The sequence below is a fragment of the Polistes dominula genome, unplaced genomic scaffold (assembly GCF_049000335.1).
Source record: "Polistes dominula isolate Pdom_NZ unplaced genomic scaffold, Pdom_raw_medaka contig_77, whole genome shotgun sequence".
Classification (NCBI taxonomy): domain Eukaryota; kingdom Metazoa; phylum Arthropoda; class Insecta; order Hymenoptera; family Vespidae; genus Polistes; species Polistes dominula.
Window position 1 is genome coordinate 5,872,138 of NW_028301152.1, and position 22,362 is coordinate 5,894,499.

At 33.7% G+C, this 22,362-nt stretch overlaps 1 long non-coding RNA gene across 1 annotated transcript in view; it reads left to right on the forward strand.

Annotated features, from left to right (window-relative positions):
* Nucleotides 1-22,362, forward strand: part of LOC149030682 (uncharacterized) — a 65,828-nt gene that overhangs the window by 1,956 nt on the left and 41,510 nt on the right. The window lies entirely within an intron of this gene.

Below are 22,362 nucleotides of genomic sequence, written 5' to 3' on the forward strand. Positions count from 1 at the left end.
TTTTTATCGGAGAAGAACAACTGATCTCTCGAACGTGTCAGTACTCTCAAGTTTTCTTAACTCTGTCACATAACCACGCGAAAATTGCTATCGTCTTCTCTTCTTTATCTTTCTCTCTTTCTCTTTCCAACATACTTCTTACCAACCGAACGCGAAATTAATCCCTCTCTTATGAGTATGCTCTAGGGAAAAACCGGTTTAGTTCTTCGCCTTAGTTCCCTCGGTTAAGAGACTTAGTCGAATTCGTAACTCATATTCTCTGTGTGTGCATATATATATATATATATATATATATACATAATGCGTAAATCGAAAGGATGGTTCGGTCTCGTCTCTTAAAATTCAACTCTTCATTAAACAAAGTCTTTCAATAGCGAATGAATTTCAAATATGCCTTTTCTTCATCGATAAAGAAGTAGAAATAAAATTTTCAAAGGTACAAGATCGTAAACGTTTGTTTTCTTTTTTTTTTTTTACGAAAAAGAGACAATATTACTCTTCAAGTGTTATTGTTTTTTCTTTAAAAGATTTAAAGTGCCTTTAAAAAAATTAAATGCTAACCATAGTAGTAGATTCTTCAAATATTACGGTCCTATATACCCGAAATACTATGTAATATTCTGTTTTTTTTTTAAAGGCATATAGGAATTAACAAAACTGCATTTCTGTGTTGAGATAATATCTGGGGAACTCGTAAAGTTATCTATAAATATAACATATATGTATACACGAGAAACACCTAAAATCGTTGAACCATAGTGATATCTCTGCTTCAATTCGCAATTTATGCTATATATATATCGAAGGATTTACGATACACTCTACTCATATTGTCAGAGTTTGATAGATCCTCGACGACAAAGTTACGACGTGTCAGTGTCATACGCGATATATGTATCTATATAGAGAAATACATATAGGGGAAATAACGATTTGTTATCCAGAAACGATCTCCCAATGATTGTATCATCGATGACTTTTATACGTCCATCCGTTGATACAGTTACAAAATGTTCCAGAATTTGTCGGTCAAATTTTACATATATACATATATACATTATACTATCAAAATTATACCTATGTGAAAAAAATGTCATTAATTTAGGTTTTTTAAAACTTTATTAAAAAGTTCTAACGATCCAATATTTTTTCAATATTAGTGTGTTATCGATAGTCGACGTTTTGAAATAGCAAGATATATGGCAAGTGATTACGTTGATTTTGGATTTGCTCGTTATCTTGCAATACTCGAAACAGTTCGACCATCGTTTTTCTATTTTTTATTTTTTTATTGTATTTCGTGTTTTTGTTATATGATCTACTCGTTTGCCAAATCGATTAACTTCACGAAAAAAGGTAGGGAAAATTAAAAAAGTAATATACATTGTTATATTATTTATTATTGAACAACCATAAAAATAGTTATTATTTAATGATTACTTACTTATTAAAAAGAAATTAATTTTAAATATAAAAAGGTAGACATTAATGAAATGCATTTGTACTAAAAGTTTACAAAATTCTAAAATTAAGTGGATGTTATTTTTTGACACATCTTATTCAGTATAAAAATGGTTTTTTCGTAAAGAAAATTCAATGGAATTATTGTCGATAAACGTAAACATTGATTTGTATCCGTAATGTAAATATTTTCATTTAGTTACCATGTATAGATAGGTATGCATACACGCATGGATTAAGAATTCGCTAGATTGATAAGCAAAGAGCAACCATTTGATAACCCTAGAAATCGAGATGAACGCAGAGTTTTGTTCACATCGACCGATCAATGGACACGCGTTTCTCATCGTTTCGGTTTGACGAGAGATTCTCTGAACTGTAGTATCGTAATTAGCAGATTCAACGGGAATCTCTCTAGCTCTTTTCGTTTATAACATACGTTGTATTCCTATTCGGGTAAAGCATAGAAACATCGTCAAAATGTATGGAACGTTTTTTCATTCTTCCTCGTTTCAATGTTCTTCCGATAAATGTACCAATATTCCAGTAAGAGAACGACAAACTACAAGTATTTGTTTTGTTTTATTTCTGTTTTTATCTTTTTTTTTGTTATTTTCTTTTTCATATAGTATTTCGAACAATGTTTTTACGAGTTATATTCGAAGAATTAAATAAATCGTTATAACTGTGTATACATATCTATGTGTGTATATACATTTGATAAATGTTTTTCTTTTCTTTAGTAAACACATTTTTTTCCATTCAAGAATTTCTATATAAGTACGTAAGAGTATGAAAAAAATTGTGTAATTTATTTAGTAATTTATCGACTTTTTTTCCTGTTTATTTTCATCAAACCAAAGCACGTTTACTTTTGCTCTATCGAAAGCTTTTTGTTACCAGTATAGTGACACGATACTCGCTGAAAACATATGGCATTTCTCTAACTTAAACGGTCGATCGGTCACTGTCAAGACGACGCTCGACGTCGTCGTCAACGTCACACGCCCAATCGCGAACAAATCGTTCCATCGTCACCAAATGTCGTCTTACGGAAAGTTCTTGTTTTCTTTATATGAAGAATACATTTTTTTAAATATGAAACAGTGTAATAGACAGGGTGGTAATTAAATGCATGTCAATATTTCGGGTTTTAAATCTAATAAGTGCAAAAATATTGCATGCATGCTATTGCAGGTCTTATGTTAGTACGTTTTGATCTTATGTAATGTTTAAGACTAGATGAATTTATCGAACGGCCATTAGAATTTTTTGATTTTAACCTATCAGACATTTATTTTGCATTCAACGTCAATAAATAATATGCGTGATGCAGAATAGATTAGAAACTATTTAAGGTATACCTGGTATTTTCGATCGAGTATGAAATCTGTGTTACAGCTTGCAATGGCGTAGATATGAGGTACGAAACAGGTACTTTGAATATTTTCTTTAATCATTCATAGTTTGTAAACTTTATAATTAGATAGATATAACATATACTTATGACGTTTTGTTAATTATATTAATGTACACATTTACTTCTATAAGGATTGACATTTTTTAAGAATCACTCTGTATATATTTACTCTTTAATTAATTCATATTCTTCATGATACCACTCAATTTTTGTTTTTCGTTTTATAGACAATTATTAAAGTTAACCAATAAAGTTTGTATTTCATATATAAATAGGAGGTAATATTTCTTGAAATTTGTTTCTTGAAAGTTGCCTCTCGAAACATGCTAAATGTACTCGCATCAGCGTTATACACGGTGAATATGAGAACGATTCAAAGCTGAGAGAGCGCTCTTCCGTTAAAACGCGGTCCATATTTCGGATTTCCTGCCGTCGACAAAAATCAGTTTTGTCTTATTCGCATGGGCGAAATTTATTTTCGCGGAATTACACAAGCCCGATCCGATGGAGCAAATAAATTTTCCCACTACCACTATTTTTTTTTGCATTTACGAAATATGATTGCGCGTCTATATGCACCTTTTGTTTGTGTGCACGCGTATGTATTATATATAGGTATGTGTGTCTCTACACCATCGAAAATATTCGCATATTTACAATTAGTAAATTGGTAGAACGATTAAAGCCACTTTACAAAACGAACGTTTTTTATTTCTTTTTCTTTTTTACTTTTTACTCACGTTGCACGCTTCAAATTTAAAAAGCCAGAATTTATCAAGCAACGGAAGAAAAATAGTTGTTTCGATTGATGTAAAATTCATTCGTTGCTAATACGAAAGATAGTTTAGATTGGAGTTTTCTCTATTTCTCTCTTGCAATATCTCTCTTTGGAGTGAATATTGTTAGAAAATTCAAGAGATGTTAACACGGAAATTGTATTTACCGAAATTCCTAGGACCGATCCTCGACCTGTACCGAGACACGTTCCTTTACTGAAAAGCAAATGTCTGACAGGTGTTATACGTTATCTCGTTAATATCGAGCGAAACATCGAAGAAAACACGTACTCGTTTTGTTTTATAAATCTATGCATACAAAATATTTTATATTTGTATTAGGATGTGTGTGTAAAGAAAAAAAAAATGCTAGAAGGTGGAAACAGACAGAGAAATGTCATGTTCCTGATGGAAAACGTTCTAGGATCTTGTTCTATGATTAGTGCGCACGCTCACCTATACCACTACTACTATAGAAGGACAGTTCGTAGATGAGTCGTCCGTGTTTGAGCTTGGCTCTTTGTGCAAATATTTTGCGCGGGCAAACACTCGCGATGACGGATCATATCCCCTCGTCGTCGTCATCGTCGTCGTCGTCGTCGTCGTCGTCGTCATCGTCGTCGTTGCATAGTTGGTAGAAACACCAAGGCGGTTGTGTCGACAACGGGATTTTCTTCGTTCGTGAAGTTTGCTCGTAATCCTCGGAAGACGTTCGTTCGTTCTCTCTCTCTCTCTCTTCTTTCTTTCTCTTTCTCAAACGTAGTACCATCGAAGATCAACTTTCAGAATGGTTCCTCCAGTGATTACGATTTCAAGCTGTTATTAAGGGATTATCATTCTATATACAGTGAATTCTAGGATAATGTATGGTATGAAAATGATGGCAGCTTTAATATCTATGTATGTGTATGTATAATGATTGGTATATTTCTAGATGTTGTACAAGCTATAACTGTAGAAAAATCTTAATACTTCCGTGTAGCTAGCACATTCACAGAATCTTGTTTTGAGTTATCCTGAGATGGTTTAATTCTATTAATTTTTAAGGTCACGGTCCAGCGATTATTAATGACTCATCTGATCGTTTCGAAGAAAAAATATTTTTTCTCGAGTTAGTCACTCTTCTGATACTTTTCTTCGAAAAAGGGATATTAACACCTGAAGGTATTATAATTTTAGAATAACTTATCTTATTTTATAATAGATAGAATAATATTAGGTATCTTTGAGGAAACGAATTTCCCAGAATTTCAACTTTCATCGACGTGACAATCATTTTTGGTAGTTAATTTTAGGTGATATCGTTGATTTAACTCGTGGTGGTATTCTACACTTATATATGTTCGTCGAAAGCAAAAGATGGATAGGAAGTGAAAATGAATTTTTATGTGGGATGGTCTCGTCACGAAAACGTCAAGTTACTTTGCTCGGCCCGATCGCTATCATCATGCTACTTGGTGAAGACCTGTTAGGTCAGGTAGAGTGCTAACTTTATGACGGGTGGTCGGTTAAAAAAAAACGAGAGAGAGAGAGAGAGAGAAAGAGGAAAAAGAAAAAAAGAAGGGGCAGCAACCCCTCCGTTTTTCTACCTGTTGGCATACAGGTAGCGTGCTCTTGTCGTACGGAGTTTATTTAAGTTCGGTTTGCGTAGCTCGTCACGTTCTACCGAACGTGAAGGAATCGTCGAAACGTTACTTTTCTTGGTGGCTAGAGACACGACAGGGAATATCATTAATTTTTTATTGTGCGACCCTTTTGCTTTTTCAACCGTTGGAACGTACCTACAACATAGATCGGAGATATCCTCGCTAGAATTCTACCTATTTATTGAGATTCTTTTCAAATTACCCGTGATAAATGAATAATTATGGTGAATGCAATCGTATTGTTCGTGGTTAGAAATTTTCTATCATTGCACGTATTCATTTAGATTTTCAATGATTGATAAATTAACGCGCTTTTAATGATGATTCTTTACAAATCTATTACAAACATTTTTCGACCTGTTTAATATATATATATACAGTAATCACAGGAGTATTCATATCCTTACTGTCAATTTAAAACAATCAATATTTTCTTTTAGTAATATAATATTTTTAAATTTTTATACACAAAAGTATATTTTAGGATTATTCCATTTTTAAATTTATATAAATTTTATTGCTGTAAAGTATTTTTATATAAGAAAAGTAAAATTTGATGTAATTAGTAAGAAAATTGATCTCACGAGATATATCCAGTCATCTTGAAAGTATTAAAAGATGCAAAAGAAGACTAACCGAGTACTTCTTGCAAACATAATAATTGTATTTATATTATTTCGTATCCTGAAATAGGTTTCTGTATATACAAATTTTGAAGCTTTATATTTTTTTAGCAAATGTCAATCATTTCAAATTATGATTGATAGCTTATCTGAATGTTCCTGTGATTTACTATATACATATTTTAAAAAATATTCTATCGACAATAATATTATTATATATAATTTTCTCAAAAGAAATCAAAAGGTATCAATGTTTATAAAGCATGTAACGTTGGAGGTATGTTGATCTTTCATTAACCTCGTGTGATTCGATTATGTACTGACTCTCAATGGTTGCTCGCACAAAGATATGTCCCTTATAAAGGGACGCTCGATCATGACGCAACAGAGCGTTATGATCCCGAAGAATTTGCGGAGAGAAGCTTGCTCGCACGCTTTACAAACGCGATTCTCTGAGACCAACATAGAAAAGGGGAGGATGTCTAACGTGTATATGTGTGCATATCTACCGAAGCATAACTTACGTTTTATCATTATGTGTGTTGGTATATTTACGTACATGATCGAATGATTAACTCTATTTTTCTTTATAACAGTGATACTGACAAATATATAATTTCATAAAATAACGTCAATAATAAAATGATAATAAATAATAAAAAATATATTACGAAATTATGAAATTAATTCATACCATTGTATTCTATTCGCTTATTGTTAGTGTATAAATAATTATATGATAATTCAAACAAATGGAAAAATTTTGGATAGACTTATTAATAAATTTATAACATACAACGTCACTTATTTACGAATTAAATGAATAGAAAATAATTCTGTAAGTATAATTAATGAAAAGCAAAGTAAGAATTAAAATATAAAGTAAACAAAATTCGAAATACACGAGAGACCTGGAAGTAATTTTTGTTTCCTCGCTCTTCTCATCGTAATTTTATGTTGGAACTGAAATTAGAAAAAGGATTTGCGGTTATCCCTAGAGGGGTGAATTTTCCATGCATAGGTATAATATACGTAACATATGCATCTACGAATATTAAAGTTTCGTTGTTAGGTATTGTTAAGAAGAAGAAGAAGGAAAGAAGGAGGGACCTTGAGAAGAACGCGAATTGAAAAACTCACGCGACACGTTAATCTCCGTTGTGGTTGTCCTCGGGGCGTGGATATTTTTTCTCTCCCTTCTCTTTCTCTAGCTTCTTCATCTTTTTCTTTTTCTTCTTCTTCTTCGAAATGTAGTCAGGGTCGTCGTTTAAGCAAGAAAGCCGATTTGATACTGCGAGTTCGTCCAGCTAATATAAGCTCGAGATTACTCGAGACGTGAGAACGCGGATCTTAGACGTTTGTCTTTTCTATCCGATTCTCGGATCTGCTTGATAATCGTCGAACCGTTAGACGAAAATGATCGTGGCTGAGCTTAGATAGTACTTCTATCTTTGTCCTCTCTCTCTTTCTCTTTCACTTACTCACCCACTTGTATAGACAATGTACATAGGTACACGTTACAGAGAAGAAGGCAATCTTGCGATAGATGTCGAAGATTCGATCAATTAATTATGATTACTAGTATTATTGTATACGACGAAGTCTCTGCTGGCACACTCACGAGGTAATTGCATCGTGAAAGTGTTACAAAGCGATTCACGTAGTTTCAGTTTGGCTCGAGTCCGTTTGGAAACGATCGAGAAGCTCGGATTTGTAGAAATAGTGAAAGTAGTGCAGGCAACACATCAACGAAGCAGAGATACTATTACTACCAGAGTACTATTACCAAGTATACTAGTAGCAGCAGCAGTAGCAGCACGTCATAAAACCATCGTAGCCACCTGCTTGCTCGTCCTTTTACGTCTCTTTCGCTAAAAACGCACTAGTTCTCGAAAACTCGCGAACCAAAGCTCGGACTATAGCGAAGAGGAAAAATGCGGAAGAAATGGTAAAAGTATTGGATTTCAGCTTTCAGTGGAAGAGCGCCTAACGCTTTGGCCTCATTTTTTTCCGAGAGGAAAACCTTTAACCCCCCTACACGTTTCTCTTTCTTTTTCTTTTTCTCTTATTTTGCTTTATGCTCTTTTTATTTCTATCTCGTACTTACAAAGCGTGTACCTATGTGTCAAAGGCCGGTGACTTCGATGCTCAAGCTGAAGAGAGAAAAGAACCGAAGTGTATACGAGAAAAAGGGTTGGAGGGAGAGCGTTTTGAGAGACCATCCCAATACACACACAAATACACGCACGACGCACACACATATGTTTATATATATATATATGATAGCCTTACGTATGACGTTCGCCATCGTCTTCGTCGTTCTCATCGTCCTCTCATCGTCGTCGTTCAAAACAAGTTTTTTATTCGGACGGATCGTTGCCGAACTCGATGAACGCTTCTCACTCGGAAAGAATCGCGCTTCGAATATTTCTTTACTATACTCTTTCTTCCATTCGAATTTTACGAAGATTTTGACGAAAATTTTGCCGAAAATTTATCATTCGTATTTTAAGATGTTTACATTAGATAAATGACGATTTATATAATATCTTATGATTCAACGAATCATTAACATTTTGATAATATATTTACTATGATTAACAATTTAGATGTTCAAAATAAATTTTGATATAAGTTATACACTTTATTATCGATGTTAGAACATTAAGATGTTAGATACTAAATAAATTTACAAACGTATTTTAAATATCTTATATATTAAAAAAAAAAAAAAAAAAAATATCTGTAAATATTGCCGCGTCAAATTGTGTACACCTATGAAACAGACCAATTGTTAACTACGTTTAATTATATTATAATGTGGGCGTTTGAAATATCATACGTTACTAGTCTCACACACACCCTCGACGTACACTCGACCGATTTCCGATTACATCGCGAACTTGCCGTTGAAATTTCTTCGCATTCCAGTTCTTACATATGTAAATTTATTATCTTTCCGACGTATAATTCACGCTAACCAAGCAAGGATAACTATCCTTCGAGAGAAGGAAGAATTTACGGCTAGAAATTTTTTTCTTCTTTTTCTATTTTTTTCTTCTTTTCTTTTCTTTTTCGTTATTTCCAAGTACATACAATAAACCAATAAATTTTGTTATATATATATATCTACTCCTTCGGAATGAGTTTATGTAAAAAGAGAAAGAAAAGCACTGAGATGTAAAAAGTTGTTGTACGTAACAGAGTACCTATAAAGAAATCATTTTATTGCATTTCGAAAGGTAGATTGCAGCCGAAAAGAAGAAGAAGAAGAAGAAAAAAAGAAGAAGAAGGAGAATAAGAAACTGGAATTCTTCCGGGAGCCTCAAAATTTGGGAGCTCATCGGTCAGCTTTATCGACCGTTCCGAATCTCAGGAACGCATCTTTCTCTCTCTCTCTCTCTCTCTCTCCCTCTTTCTTTCTCTCTCTTTCTCTCCCTCCCTCTTTCTTTCTCTCTCTCCCTCTTTTTCTATTTTTCTCTTTGCAAGAAGGAAGAAGAAGAAGAATAAGAAGACGGAGTCCGCTTTCTACTTCTTTCATACTAATCTCGACGGTCCATCTAGCATCTAGGGTTACCTGCTTTCCGCACCTACACGCATTTACGCTAACGTCCCACTCGTCCTCGGGTTCAGCTATATTATTATATTACCGGCAAGGTCACGTTTTGACCCGACGAGATACCAACCGAGATAACGTTCCACAATGACGATAAGATCGTTTCTCTCGACGCGAAATTCGATTTTCGGATATTCTTTACCTTTTTTTTATTTTTTTATTTTGTCTTATTCTTCTTTTTATTTCTTATGTTATTATCATTATCATTATCATCATCATCATCATCATCATCATCATCATCATCATCATTTGATATCTTTTTTTTTCGATCAGCGGAAACTAGTAAGGTTTCTTACGCATCGAAAGAAATAAGAATCTTTGATTTACCGTTTGTCTTTTAATGAGACACATTCTACGATATCGGCAACTTTATGATCTTTTTTTTTTCGTTTTTTTTTTTTTTGATTTCGTAGAGGACGAAGTAACAAAATCACCTTTACGTAAGTCTAACAACATAAGAGATAGAAAGTATAATTATGTCGAATGATTAACTCGTGTCGAAAATTATTAGTCGAGATCGTTCAGTCAGATTGAGAATATCTTTTGCGTAAGTCGAGGAGTTTATATAAAAAAAAAAAAGAAAAAAGAAGAAATAGAAAAATTTCATTTCGTTGGTTTCGCAAGGTTAACTCGTTTCATTTCTCGCGTGTTGCGTTGCTCGAATAAATATCGCGTACGATTTCTCGATAAAGGAAAAGGATGGAGAAAAAGAAAAAAAAAGAATGAAAAAAGAGAGGGGAAATGTATGGGTCTTTGGAAGGAAAGAGACTCCTCGTTTTTCTTTTTTTGTGTGTGGTCTTTGCCTGAAGAAGAAATTTCAATTTGCGTATCATAGTTCTCGCGAATTCGAGAAAGATGGGAAAAGAAAGAAGAAGATAGATAGATAGATAGGTAGATAAATTGAAAAGTCCTTTACACGCGTATAAGAAATTCTTGAAATCGTTTTAAGTCTGGACGAAGGCCAATTGATAACCTTCAATTGAAAGTCGAGAAGACAATCTTTTGCGACACCTGTATTCTTGTATTAAAAAAAAAAAAAAAAAAAAAAAAAAAAAAATCAACGAATACGTCGATTAGAGATGATAACGTGATTATTAGAGACAAAACGAGCGTGCGTAGAAGTAACCACTAAGGTTTTCTTCGATTTAGCGACACTCCGGGGTGAAAGGTCTCGCGACCCACTTATCTATCGAACGTTCGTGCACTTTCTAGGAGAAAAACTTATCGTACGCCTGTTGTCGTTTATATTTAGTCACTGATATATCTAGGGAAAGAAATAACAATTCAAAGATTTTATTGGAATATCTCTCATAATTAAATATCTTTATTATTATTATTATGTATGATATATAAAAGAAGTACCTGTGAAATATATTTTTTTTGCACATTTTTATTTATTTGATATTTATTGAGACATTATTACTTTTTGCTAATATTTTAAAATAATTATTAGTATATTTTTAAAGAGTAACATTTTTTGCTGGTGCTTTAGATAAAAAATTATTAATCAATATATAAATTTGGTAAATCTAATAAGAATTGATTATCTATTAAACAAAAGATAGTTATAAATTTCTATCGAATGAAATATTTTTTATATTGATTATCTATTTAAAAAATATTGACAACACAAATAGAAATATGTTTGTCCCTGTAGTTTTTCTTTTTTAATTTACTTGCTAGGTCTTCATAGGCTTTTTTTAATTTTGATTTTTTTAATTTAATTTGACATAAAAATTGGGAGGAGTGTTGATTATTCTCGAATTCAATTTTGCTGCAATATCAAAGATTATTAACTTGAATTGATGATTATATTATTTTATTTTCACAAACTTCCAAGAATATTCTACAAAAATTTGTTTAGAAATCTCTCAAAAATTACTTTCCTCTCTTTGATGTAAAGTAATAATAATCATTTTACGATCCATTACTTTAACGCGATCCAATAGTTATGTAACGCGGGTTAAAAAATGATACAAATACTATATCGATGTAACGCAAAATAACAAAAAATAAGTATTTACAACCAGATTCACTAGCCATAAATGTAAGTTACAAAATCACGAGAGTAACGTATGCAGTAACTCAACGGAGAAGCGTATTTCAAACGTTCGTTAAAAGTGACGAGAGTTAAAATATATTTATTGAATGGAAGGGAGAGAGAGGGAACGATTTAGAAATTATAGGAAGGAAGATTGGAATCATCTTTATGGAAAAACGTCCCCCGTCGTTTTGGATATTTAGCGTTGTAAGTACGATCTATGACCGGTTGGTATGTGTAAACGAAAGAACATATATTTCTCTTTCTCTCTCTCTCTTTCTCTTTCTCTTTCTTCTTTTTCCGCTCATGAATTTCTTCGACAGGGTAAATGACGAGTCATTGTTCGTCCACGTGGCAGAGAATTCGGACTTAACGATTGGCACGCGTGTAGATCTCTCCCCGCCCCCTCGTAACGACGATTTCGTTCAATACACATCAATGAAGTACGAAGTTAATCGGCAGATATAGTAGTGTGGTCCTCGTTTATTTTTTCGTTGAGTAAAAAGAAAAAAAAAGTTCAAGGGGCAAGTTAAATTCTCAACGATCCGTTACGTTATCGTGATAATAAAGAAGATGAAAAGAAAAATGATCATCGTTTCACCCCTAGAATCTTCAAACGCGTCATCGACGTTATAATAAATGAAGGGAAGAACGTTAGAATTTCAAAAGATTTTTGTATATAAAAGATTTAAATTTTCAATTTCTTTTTAGCAATAAAAATTAATACAAATATTTTTTAATGTAAATAAAAATAGAGTATTATTTAATTATAAGTATTAGTTAATAATAAAATTACTAAGAGAGAGATCCTGATTTATATACTATTTTATATTATAAGATTATTCCAGATATTTTTACTTCGCTCCTTTATTTCTTTTTAAATGGCAAAAGATAATTCATATATGTATATAGAAAAAGAAAGAAAAAATGTAGAATGAATCGAAACGGGTAAAAAAAAAAATTTCATTTTGAGTTTGAATTACATACATTGGAATTTAAATTCGAAGGTGGCTCGACGAATTACCAAGGGCAATTGCGATAATTGGTAGGATTTGATTCGCACGCAATTTCGTCCGCAAAAACATACACATGAGCACACACACATACACTCGTACACATATCCATTCATACAAATACAGAGAGACAGAAAGAGAAAGCGTGGGCCGTCGGCTTGTGCAGTAAATACCAAAAGCAACTACGAGGACGGATTTGAGCTTTATTTTTCTCATTGTTGAGGCCTTCTGCTCGTGAATAGAGGATTCGCCTTATTTGCTGCTCGAATTTCATGGGAATCTGGCCAATGGCAGTGCGCGCACCTTTCGTTTCGCGGTGATCGGTGTCCCGGTTCCGCGACATGCGCGCGCGCGCCCGCGTACGCACTCACCGACCTTTTTCCCTTTTCATTGGAGGGTCCATTTTTTGGGAAGTGGGCGTACCTCTTTCCGGTTTTCGCTCTATTGTGTTCCGCCCTGTCTGCTTCTTCTTCTTCTTCTTCCTCATCCTCCTTATACGCGTTTCTTCTTTCTCTTGTTGCACTCGTGAAGAATGCAGCGAAGTATGCGCGTAACCGCACGCGGAACACAGACCTGTCGCACGAACGAACAACCAACCATAAGATTTTAACATGATTTTTTAATTTTTATTACAAATTTATATCCTGTTTCATTTTTGTTCGTCAAAAATATTTATATCTATTGGAGTATATTCTTGTTATGTATATATAAAGACAATTATATATATGAAACATAATACCTTTAAAAGGATCAATTGTATTTTACTATATATATATATAAAATGTTATTGTTACAAAAGAGCGTCACATTTTATTTTCCATCATACAGGAAAATGATTGTATCGAATATCGGCATTTTGATAAAGGTTTAATCTTTTGTCACGCTTATATTTATTACAAGCGCGATATCATTTCAACGTTCGTTTCATTTTATTTCATAAAAAAAGGGAAAAGGGTAGGTCGAAAAATGGTTGAAATTTTTTGTGCTCCTTTCCTACGTAAGATATTTAGGTTAGAATGAGCATAAATCGAGGGTAACTCGGAAATGTTACTACTTTCGTGAAAACTTTGATCGAGCATAGAGTTTCCGGAGAGTTTTTGAAGCCGTACATGTGAATGTACATATATATATACCTGTAGATATAAGTAAGGAAACTCGAGGTTATGCCGGTTTGAAATAATTTTTGCGTGTAGTTTGGAAACAGCAGTAGATACCGAATTGCTTTGCCGAAGGAAATATTAAAGTCTCTATCATGAGAAATAAAAGAATGGTAAAAGTGTGTGTGGGTGTGTGGGTGCAGGTACTGCATATACAGACAAGTTTACAAATACTTGTTCTCTTTCTCTCATTCCATTTATTTTATATACATATACATATATACTGCTCTTAAAACGATTTAATGGGCGCGATGCGAAACAAATTGCCTAAGTTTTTACATTGCAGTCGGTTTGTTTCCTTGGTGCCTGACAGAGAGGGGACATCGGCACGTTCTTGAGACGCAGTTTCGTCATCATCGTCGTCATCGTCATCATCATTGTCGTTGTTGTGGTGGTGGTGGTGTGGTGATGATTGTGGTGGTGGTAAAGGAGGAAGAAAAATGAAAGAAGACGAGAAGAAGACGAGAGGGCGATGAAACGTACCTCGTCGTCGGCCAATTTCATTCGAAAAAGCCGTAAAGTACAGGTTGGGCTGGCCCACTCGAAAGGAAGGCTCGGCTCACTCTCTCACATTGTGGCTCGAAACAAAGGGACATTTTTGTACGCGATCAAAGGAACGAAGAAAGAGAGAGAGAGAGAGAGAGAAAGAAAGAAAGAAAGAAAGAAAGAAAGAAAGAAAGAAAGAAGGAGGGAATGGACGTGGAACAGAAAGAGAAGAAGAATGAGAGAAAAAGACGCTTTTAGCGTTACCTATCAAGCGAAAGAGTTTTAGACTTGCTTTCGACACGCTCGAATCAATGATTTCCTTTTCGTAGCAGGCGGCGCCCCTAATGATTTTCTCCGTTATACCATTGGTACCTAGTAGGGCAACACTACTGACAATACGACAATCCGAATTTTGTTATATCTTCAAATATAGAAATTAATTCGAGTTTTATTCTATTGTACCAGGTAGCCAAATATCCTCAACATGGATAGGCAGTTGTATGAAAAATACAAATCTTATAGATTTTAAATATACACTAATATTTGAAGTATTTTTATGGGCCCCTGTAAAATCTACCATTCTATGCGGCTCGCTTTGTTATTAAGAATTAGATATAATCCTCAAAATCGAGATATTAGTATCATTTTATGACAGTTTGTTTAGAAAATTTAGACTACCTGAAATATATTGTAAATACCCGGATAACATTGGTATAGTATTTGAGTTATACCTATCCCTGGCCTCAGGGATATACCTGAACTGTCGGTTAGTAACAGCTTGTAGAACCTAAGTAAATACTACTATCCTACACGAACAATACTTTTTTTACACCCATATGAGTTTCCCAGAAATGGGAATAAAGAAATAAAGAGATGCCGCAGTTTGGTTGTATATTTATTTTCGACGTAATCGTTCATCATAGATAAGATAAAATTTCAACTAGGAAAACATAGAAATGGTAGCAGACTTCGGTGAGAGAAAAAGAAAAAGGACAAACGGGCAGTCAGTTACGTCGAGCGTAACAGGTTCGATAACCGCAAGACTTGCTCGCAAAACGTCCTCCTTGTCTTTATAAATTAATATGAACATTAATAAACGGTGCGTAACCGTTCGCATTACAAATAGATAAATATGGCAAGTGGAAAGTAATTTTTCGTTACTTGAAAAAAATAAGAAGAATAAGAAGAAGAAAGGGAGAAAGAAAAAAGCGATTCGAAAGGAAAGGTGCTTGGTGAGGGGGACAGGGGGGAAGAGCTAAAGAGAGGAAGGGCAAACCGTTAGAACTGGTGCTTCGTTGGTTCTCTTACCGAGACTTTTGCGAACTGTTATCTCGTCGAGAAAATCACAAGATTCGGGTCGAGGTTAATCTCTGTTTTGCCGTTCGAGACACCTGCGATTAATTTTGTAGCTTTTCCTGTATTTGCTTATACTATCTTCTTTCACCTGTGTCTCCTTCGCTTATGTGTTTCAGGTATCATATTTTTTCTTTCCTTTTTTAGAGAGAGAGAAAGAGAAAAAAAATGGAAAAATGTTTTTGACGAAATTGATATTTTTTGTTTTTCTCATCTTTGTTAATTATTAGAGCGAACATGGTTGTTCTTTTCTCGCCTGATTCTCTCTATTATTTGAGACCATGTAATCAAAGTTCTGTTCTCTCTGTTTTTTTCTTTTTTCTTTTTTTGAATAGTCTTTTCGAAAATCGGTTTTCTTTGAAAGTCCCTTTTCTTTAAATTGGAAAACCACATCGTGGTATTTTATATAAAGAAAGGGAAGAAAATGCAGAGTTGGGGGGGGGGGTAGAAAGAAAGAGAAAGAAGATTGAAGTTCTCTCAAGTTGAATAAAAGTTAGTATTTCGTTCGGCCACACAGTCTCTTCTTCGATCGAACCTTTTTATACGTCCTTGCGTTGCTTTGTATTCCAGATGATTGGTAAGGAAAAGCTAAGTTCCTTGAAAATCGACATTTTTCTTTTTATCTACGATCGAAGTTCAAAGCATCGTTTATGAAAATTCTGCGTTAGTTCAATGGCCTCGGGAAAAGACAAAAGAGCAACACAAGAAGCTTCTTTCTAATATTGCGTCGTCTTCCTTCTCTTGTATCTTCTTCTTCTTCCTTTTCTTCTTGGGTTATTCGAAAAGTTCGAGAAGAAAGTCTTCGATGATGGTTCCATCTTTTTCGAGTTGCCTTGCTTGTAATGGGGCTTCTGTTTTTTATCATTTTTGCAATTTCGGTTGATCCTCCTTCCTGTTTCTATACCATTTTTTTTTTTTTTTTTTTATTTATCTATCGATACCTTTTATTCATTTTTTCCTTTCTTTTTCTTTTCGTTTCCTTTTCTTATTCTCTTTGATAGTTTAAGAAAATCCTTCGAATAAACATTTGATGTTCCGCTACAGCTGTCAGGAAATTTCAAAGTGTATCGAGAAAGACGACGTATGGAACGTGGAACGAGCCGAGGATTTCTACGCGTGACCCGTTTTAAGATACACCAGGTGTTCTCGAGAGGAACAACCTTTTCGTATGTATAACGAGATTAAATCTTGCGCATCGTGATATTCCGTCGTTCCGGCGACCGATAAAGTTTAAACTTCCTTCGTTTTCTTTGGGTTTGTGTATTTTTTTCCTTGAATTAATCTTTCCGCTTTGGCGGATCAATTCCACATTGATTTTTTGTGTTTGTTTCTTTTTTTTTGTAAAATTGAGATCGATTATGAATTTTTATCCAAATTTTTAACGATTTATTTGCAATCGTCTGATAATATTTTATATAATTAATTAACAAATCTTTCTCGTTATTTCCTTTCAAAAATGATAATTAATTAATACTTCTTAATTCAACGTTTCTTAAACTTTTTTGCTGTACGATTCGGTACAATATACCAGTTGAATATTTATTTAATTTATAATAACTAATTTTCAAAACCCTTTTGTAGTCACCACAGTCACTGTGCATATACAGTTTTAAAATGCGCCCGTTACCGTGGTAATTTCGTGAATTCGCAAGAATATTCCATAAACATTTTTTGGATTTCTACATATTAATACTCAATGATTTTGGTCAAATGACAAATTTTTAATTTCATATTACTATTCTTCATTTGATTTTACGACAATAATAATTATTGTAAATATCTCATGCGATTTAATTTAATTATAATTATTTCTGCGACTAAAAACTGTCGCAGAATAATTGATGTGAAAGTTCCAAGTAGTTTCAATTTTCAGAGTTATCTTTTAATGTATATAGAATTGCAGTATTTTTTGTTTTGTTTAATAATACTTACCGTAAATCTTCCAATTTATTGGTTAAAACAGTTTCAACGTCTTACAAATACTTATCCTAAAAATAAAATGTATAACCATGTTAATATGATACTGTACATATAAATTTATCTAAAATCTTCCACACAGTAGTATTGAAATGACGATGACCTAGTAATGCCATAATCTTACTATGACACAAAACTTTTCTATCCACATTCACAAGTATACATAAAATGTTAGAAGGTTCAGTGTTAATTACTTTCCTCACTTTAATGTAATGTTAGCAGGTATCATTTCGCGGCTCGTTAAAAATTTAACGTCGTTCAATATTGGGTCCACGTCCTTATATAGGTTGAGGAACCCTGCTCGAAACTATAATACGTTTAACTTATTAATAGAACTACCATGAGATTAGGTTTTAAAATTTTCCAGAGAATCGAATTAACCGAGTGAAAGTTTACGGATGAAAAAAGGTATTCTTCATTCATTCGAACGGTTTACTTTTTGACAAAGTATCGGTCACTTTAGGCTCGAATTTGTCCCGGGGTTTCACGGTATTTAACGAATCCCTCCGTTTCTTTTCACACACATACACGTATACAAGCCCCCTTCCTCCACACATACACACATAAACGTTATATGTAGGTGCGAAATACGACATCCGTATCTCTTCCGGGCAAACATCAAGACGGGTCGCTTGCCTTTTGTCGGCCTGTTTGCGTTTCTTTCCTGCTGACTCGCAACTCGCTCGATCGCACGGTATACTTACTCGTTTATGTTAGTAACGATTAGTATTAGCTACTCTCTCTCTCTCTCTCTCTCTCTCTTTATCCTTTTATCTCTCTCTCTCTTTCATTCTCAATCTTTCTTTTCCTCTTGTATACGAAAGCTTTTGTCAAAGATTTCGCTCGAATGGCGTGACCACGAAGAGAGGAAGAATAAGCACCTGGTCGGTCCCGATTCATTGAACTGCTTTTCTCCAAAAGAAGCCTGAAAAATGGTGCTATTCCCTAGGGCAATATCTCCTGTTCTCTCAATTCTTGAAAAGAAACATTCAACTTTGAACATTAGTATGAAAAATGAATTTTCAACATTCCAATAATACATTGACAACTAGTAATAAGAAATTTCATTTTCTTCGGAATGTGCATCGTTTCTTAATTGTTATTCAGTTAGGTTAATAATATTTTTGTTTTTATTCTTGTACATTATCAAACTTAGTTTCTGTAGATATGTTTAATACGGTTTTTCTTTTTCTTTCGGCAGAACAATTATCGAATTTTTGAAAATGTTTAATTTTTTATTACTACTAATTTCTCAAATTCAGTACTGGTATTCACAAAATATTAATGAAACAAAAAATATTTTTATTTTTGAAATTAATTCACGAAAAATTCTCTTATCATACAAGAAGCACTTTTGCTGTAGATTTCTTCTATATTTGTAATATGACACGTCGGTAATGTCAATAATAGATTGGAAATATAATATAATTTAAGTACATAATATTATAATAAGAAATATATGTGGGAACGTACAAAAATATAGAAACTAAAATCAAATTTATTTTATTAAATGATTTTTTTTCAAAACTTCCTGGTAGAATTTTTTACAATTTATAGTGCTATTTTGTGAATCAATAATTCTTATTTCATAAATGGTATATTTTTTGTTATATATACATCATAAAATATATGACTTTTCGAAGGCGTGTCATTTGGTGTGTTCAAGACCTGGTGTGGTAGAAAAAAAATTACTCTTCAAGATTTTTATTAACATAAGTTTTTATAATGAGGTATAAATCATATTGTGTTCTACGTGATATAGTGATTCGTATAAAAGTATTGTATAAAAATAACAATCCGAGATTGGGAAATAATTTAGAAAATTCTGAATGTCTCAGATAATTAGAAAGTAACTACATATGTACGTATTATTTCAAATTTATCATTATTATCATTTTTTTCAATGTATATTATTCTCCATAGAATTCATATTGTTGTTGTTTTTTTGTTCTCTAACAATCGGTATGTATTATAATTTGCAAAAGAAGAAATTGTACTATGAAACGAAATTTTTTTCTTGCGGAATTTTTCGAACTAAAGTGACAATGAGATCAAATACATAACAAGAATAGAACCTTGCTTTCTTTATTCGATTCAATATTTTCCATTCTCTTTCACATTTCTTCCCATAAAAGTTCCCGACAAAGGAAATCAACGAAATTGGTCTCTCCTTCTCTCTCTTTTTCCTCCCCCTTCTTTTTCCTTTCGATCGCATTTCGATCGTTATCGACACGCACCCTTTGCGCTATCGCTGACTCATTTTCAGTCTCTTTTTACATCGTGCACAACGAGATAACGCTATTGAATGATATTAATACCGAGAATGGGACTATCTCGAGACAATTGATCTCTTTATCTATAGATTTCAATGACACACACGTATGTGAAAGAGAAAGATAAAAAAAAGCTATTGGATTTACGAGATCGCATCGCATTTTTCAAGTGAAACTTTTATAATTACGCGATGACACAGAAATTTGATGCAAGTGTTAACGGAAATGTAACGAAAGAAATAGAAACTTTAAGTGATAAAATGAGATAAGAGTATAAGTTACACGAAGTTTAGTTTCTCTTTCCCTCGTTGTTATTGATGAATGAGAATAGAAGGAACAAAGTGAGATAAAATATAAATTATGCGTAAGAAAGAGAAAGAGAGAGAGGAAACATTTGGCTTGAAAAGACTTTCTTTAAACCAAAAACAAAATCAATGAAATGTTACGTACATAGATTACTTTATAAATTTGTTAAAAATTAATCAAAATATAATCATTCTAATTTTGGCTATTCATTAATAGAGCAATTGAATTTAAAAATAAATAAAAGAAGAACCAAAGTTGATAAACCAAATGAAACGAAATGAAATTAACTAAAGAAGAAGTTTCAGTTCTATCGTATGATATTGTGCGATGGTGGTCCACGTAACCAGTTTCTTTTTCTTCCAATTTTCTCTTCTTTATTTTCTCTTTTTATTGGATCTTTTTGTTGATCTTTTCGTCAGTAGGTACTTAAACTCTTTCTATATATCTACACACACACACACACACATACATACATACATATTTTCTTTTCCTTTTCTTTGGTACTCGCGAAAGTAGGTTAAGTCAATGCTCAGAAAGAAGGCGATTTATAAAGGTCTATTACCAGAGATCTCCTTCCAACAATGTTTCTTCTCTCGTCTTCCACATTTCCTCCTCTCTACTTAATTTTTTTTTTACCAGTCTATTCGATCGGTGGCTGGCAGCTTGGAGCCGAGATAAGCTCAAGCGAGTACTCGATTATTACGAGATAGCCGGCTACAGAAGAAACACACTCGGAAGGTTAATGATTTTTAGGTTCATTCGATCTTTAAGAGAGATGAAAAAAAAAGAAAAAAGATGAAAGAACGCGTATATGCAGGTATAATAACTGATATACGTATATACATACATACATACACATACATACGTACGAAAAGGATATCGTTTATTCAGAAGAAAACAGCGACGGCAACTTCCTCCGTAACTTTTTAATACTATTTATATATGCACGCAAAGGGGCTTATCGTCTAACGGTACACGAGTGGCTCGCCTATTTGTTTATAATTATCCACAGACGGGGAGCCGCCGTTTTGCATCGAAGAAAACCTTGCTGACGCTTCGTTAAACGTGATTTATGACTCTTTTTATGCTATCGTTCATTTACCGAAGAAATTCCGATGCGAGTCGGACCCATCCAGAATGCGAAAAAGAGAAAAAAGAACCGATCGAACGCAAAACTCTGATGCTTTAAAAATTCGTATTTATTCGCGTATGTAGTACCACCGATTCTATTTATCAAGAATGTAACGACCTTCTACAGATAGATTCGATTCGTCGTTAGTTATGTTTTAGATCGTTCCATTTTTTTACATACATATATATTATACATATATGAAGATTCCAAAAATAACTAATAAGATAAAGGGAAAGAAAAATCAGAGAGGGTAGAAAAAAAATAAATAAATAAACGTTGAATCTTTGACGTTGACCGTGAGAAAAAGGATCATTAATCTCTCGCGTGTCATTGGTACGAAAAAACCTTTTACTCTATTTTATTCGCGAGCTAATTTATTTGCACGAACGATATCGCCAATAATTAGGATCAACCAGGAATTTCTCGTTAAGGAAGAGGAAACACCGGAATTCGTTACGGGAACTTGGAATCCCTTACCTTAGTGTCACGCGATAAACCGAAACCGAACGAACGACACGTGCATTTCGAAAAGAGGCACGTTATCGGGAGACGTCCGAAAAGGAAAGAGTGTTACGGGGGAATAAGAAGATGGGTTGGGGGTGAGAAGATTGACTTAGCTTGACTTGACTTGATTTGAATTGGGTAAGGTGGGGTGGTATCGTGTAGTGTGGTGAGATTTGGTATGGTATTGTATGGTATGGGTATGGGTATGGTATGGTATCGTATGGTATGGTATAGGACAAGACGAAGAAGAGGTTAAGGGGGAATAAAACGGTTTAATCGGTCGAACAGCAGCCAGACGACGAGAGTCCCGTAGTAGATTGAGAAGTCAGAAGCGTGCTCCTCTCCTTCTTTGGCTGGTTCCTACTCGCGTGGACAGGATACGACGCCAGCAATGGTAGGAGGACTCCTTCGACCCTCTCTTCCCTCCTTCCTCTCTCTCCTCCACCTATCTTTTTCTCTTTTTCTTATTATCGGTCGGCTACATTAGCCTTTGTAGATAGCGTTAAGTGCCCCTGGATATTTTCAGAGCTTGCTCGCCTGCTTGCTGCTTGCCAATGCGGATCGGACGACCGTATGTA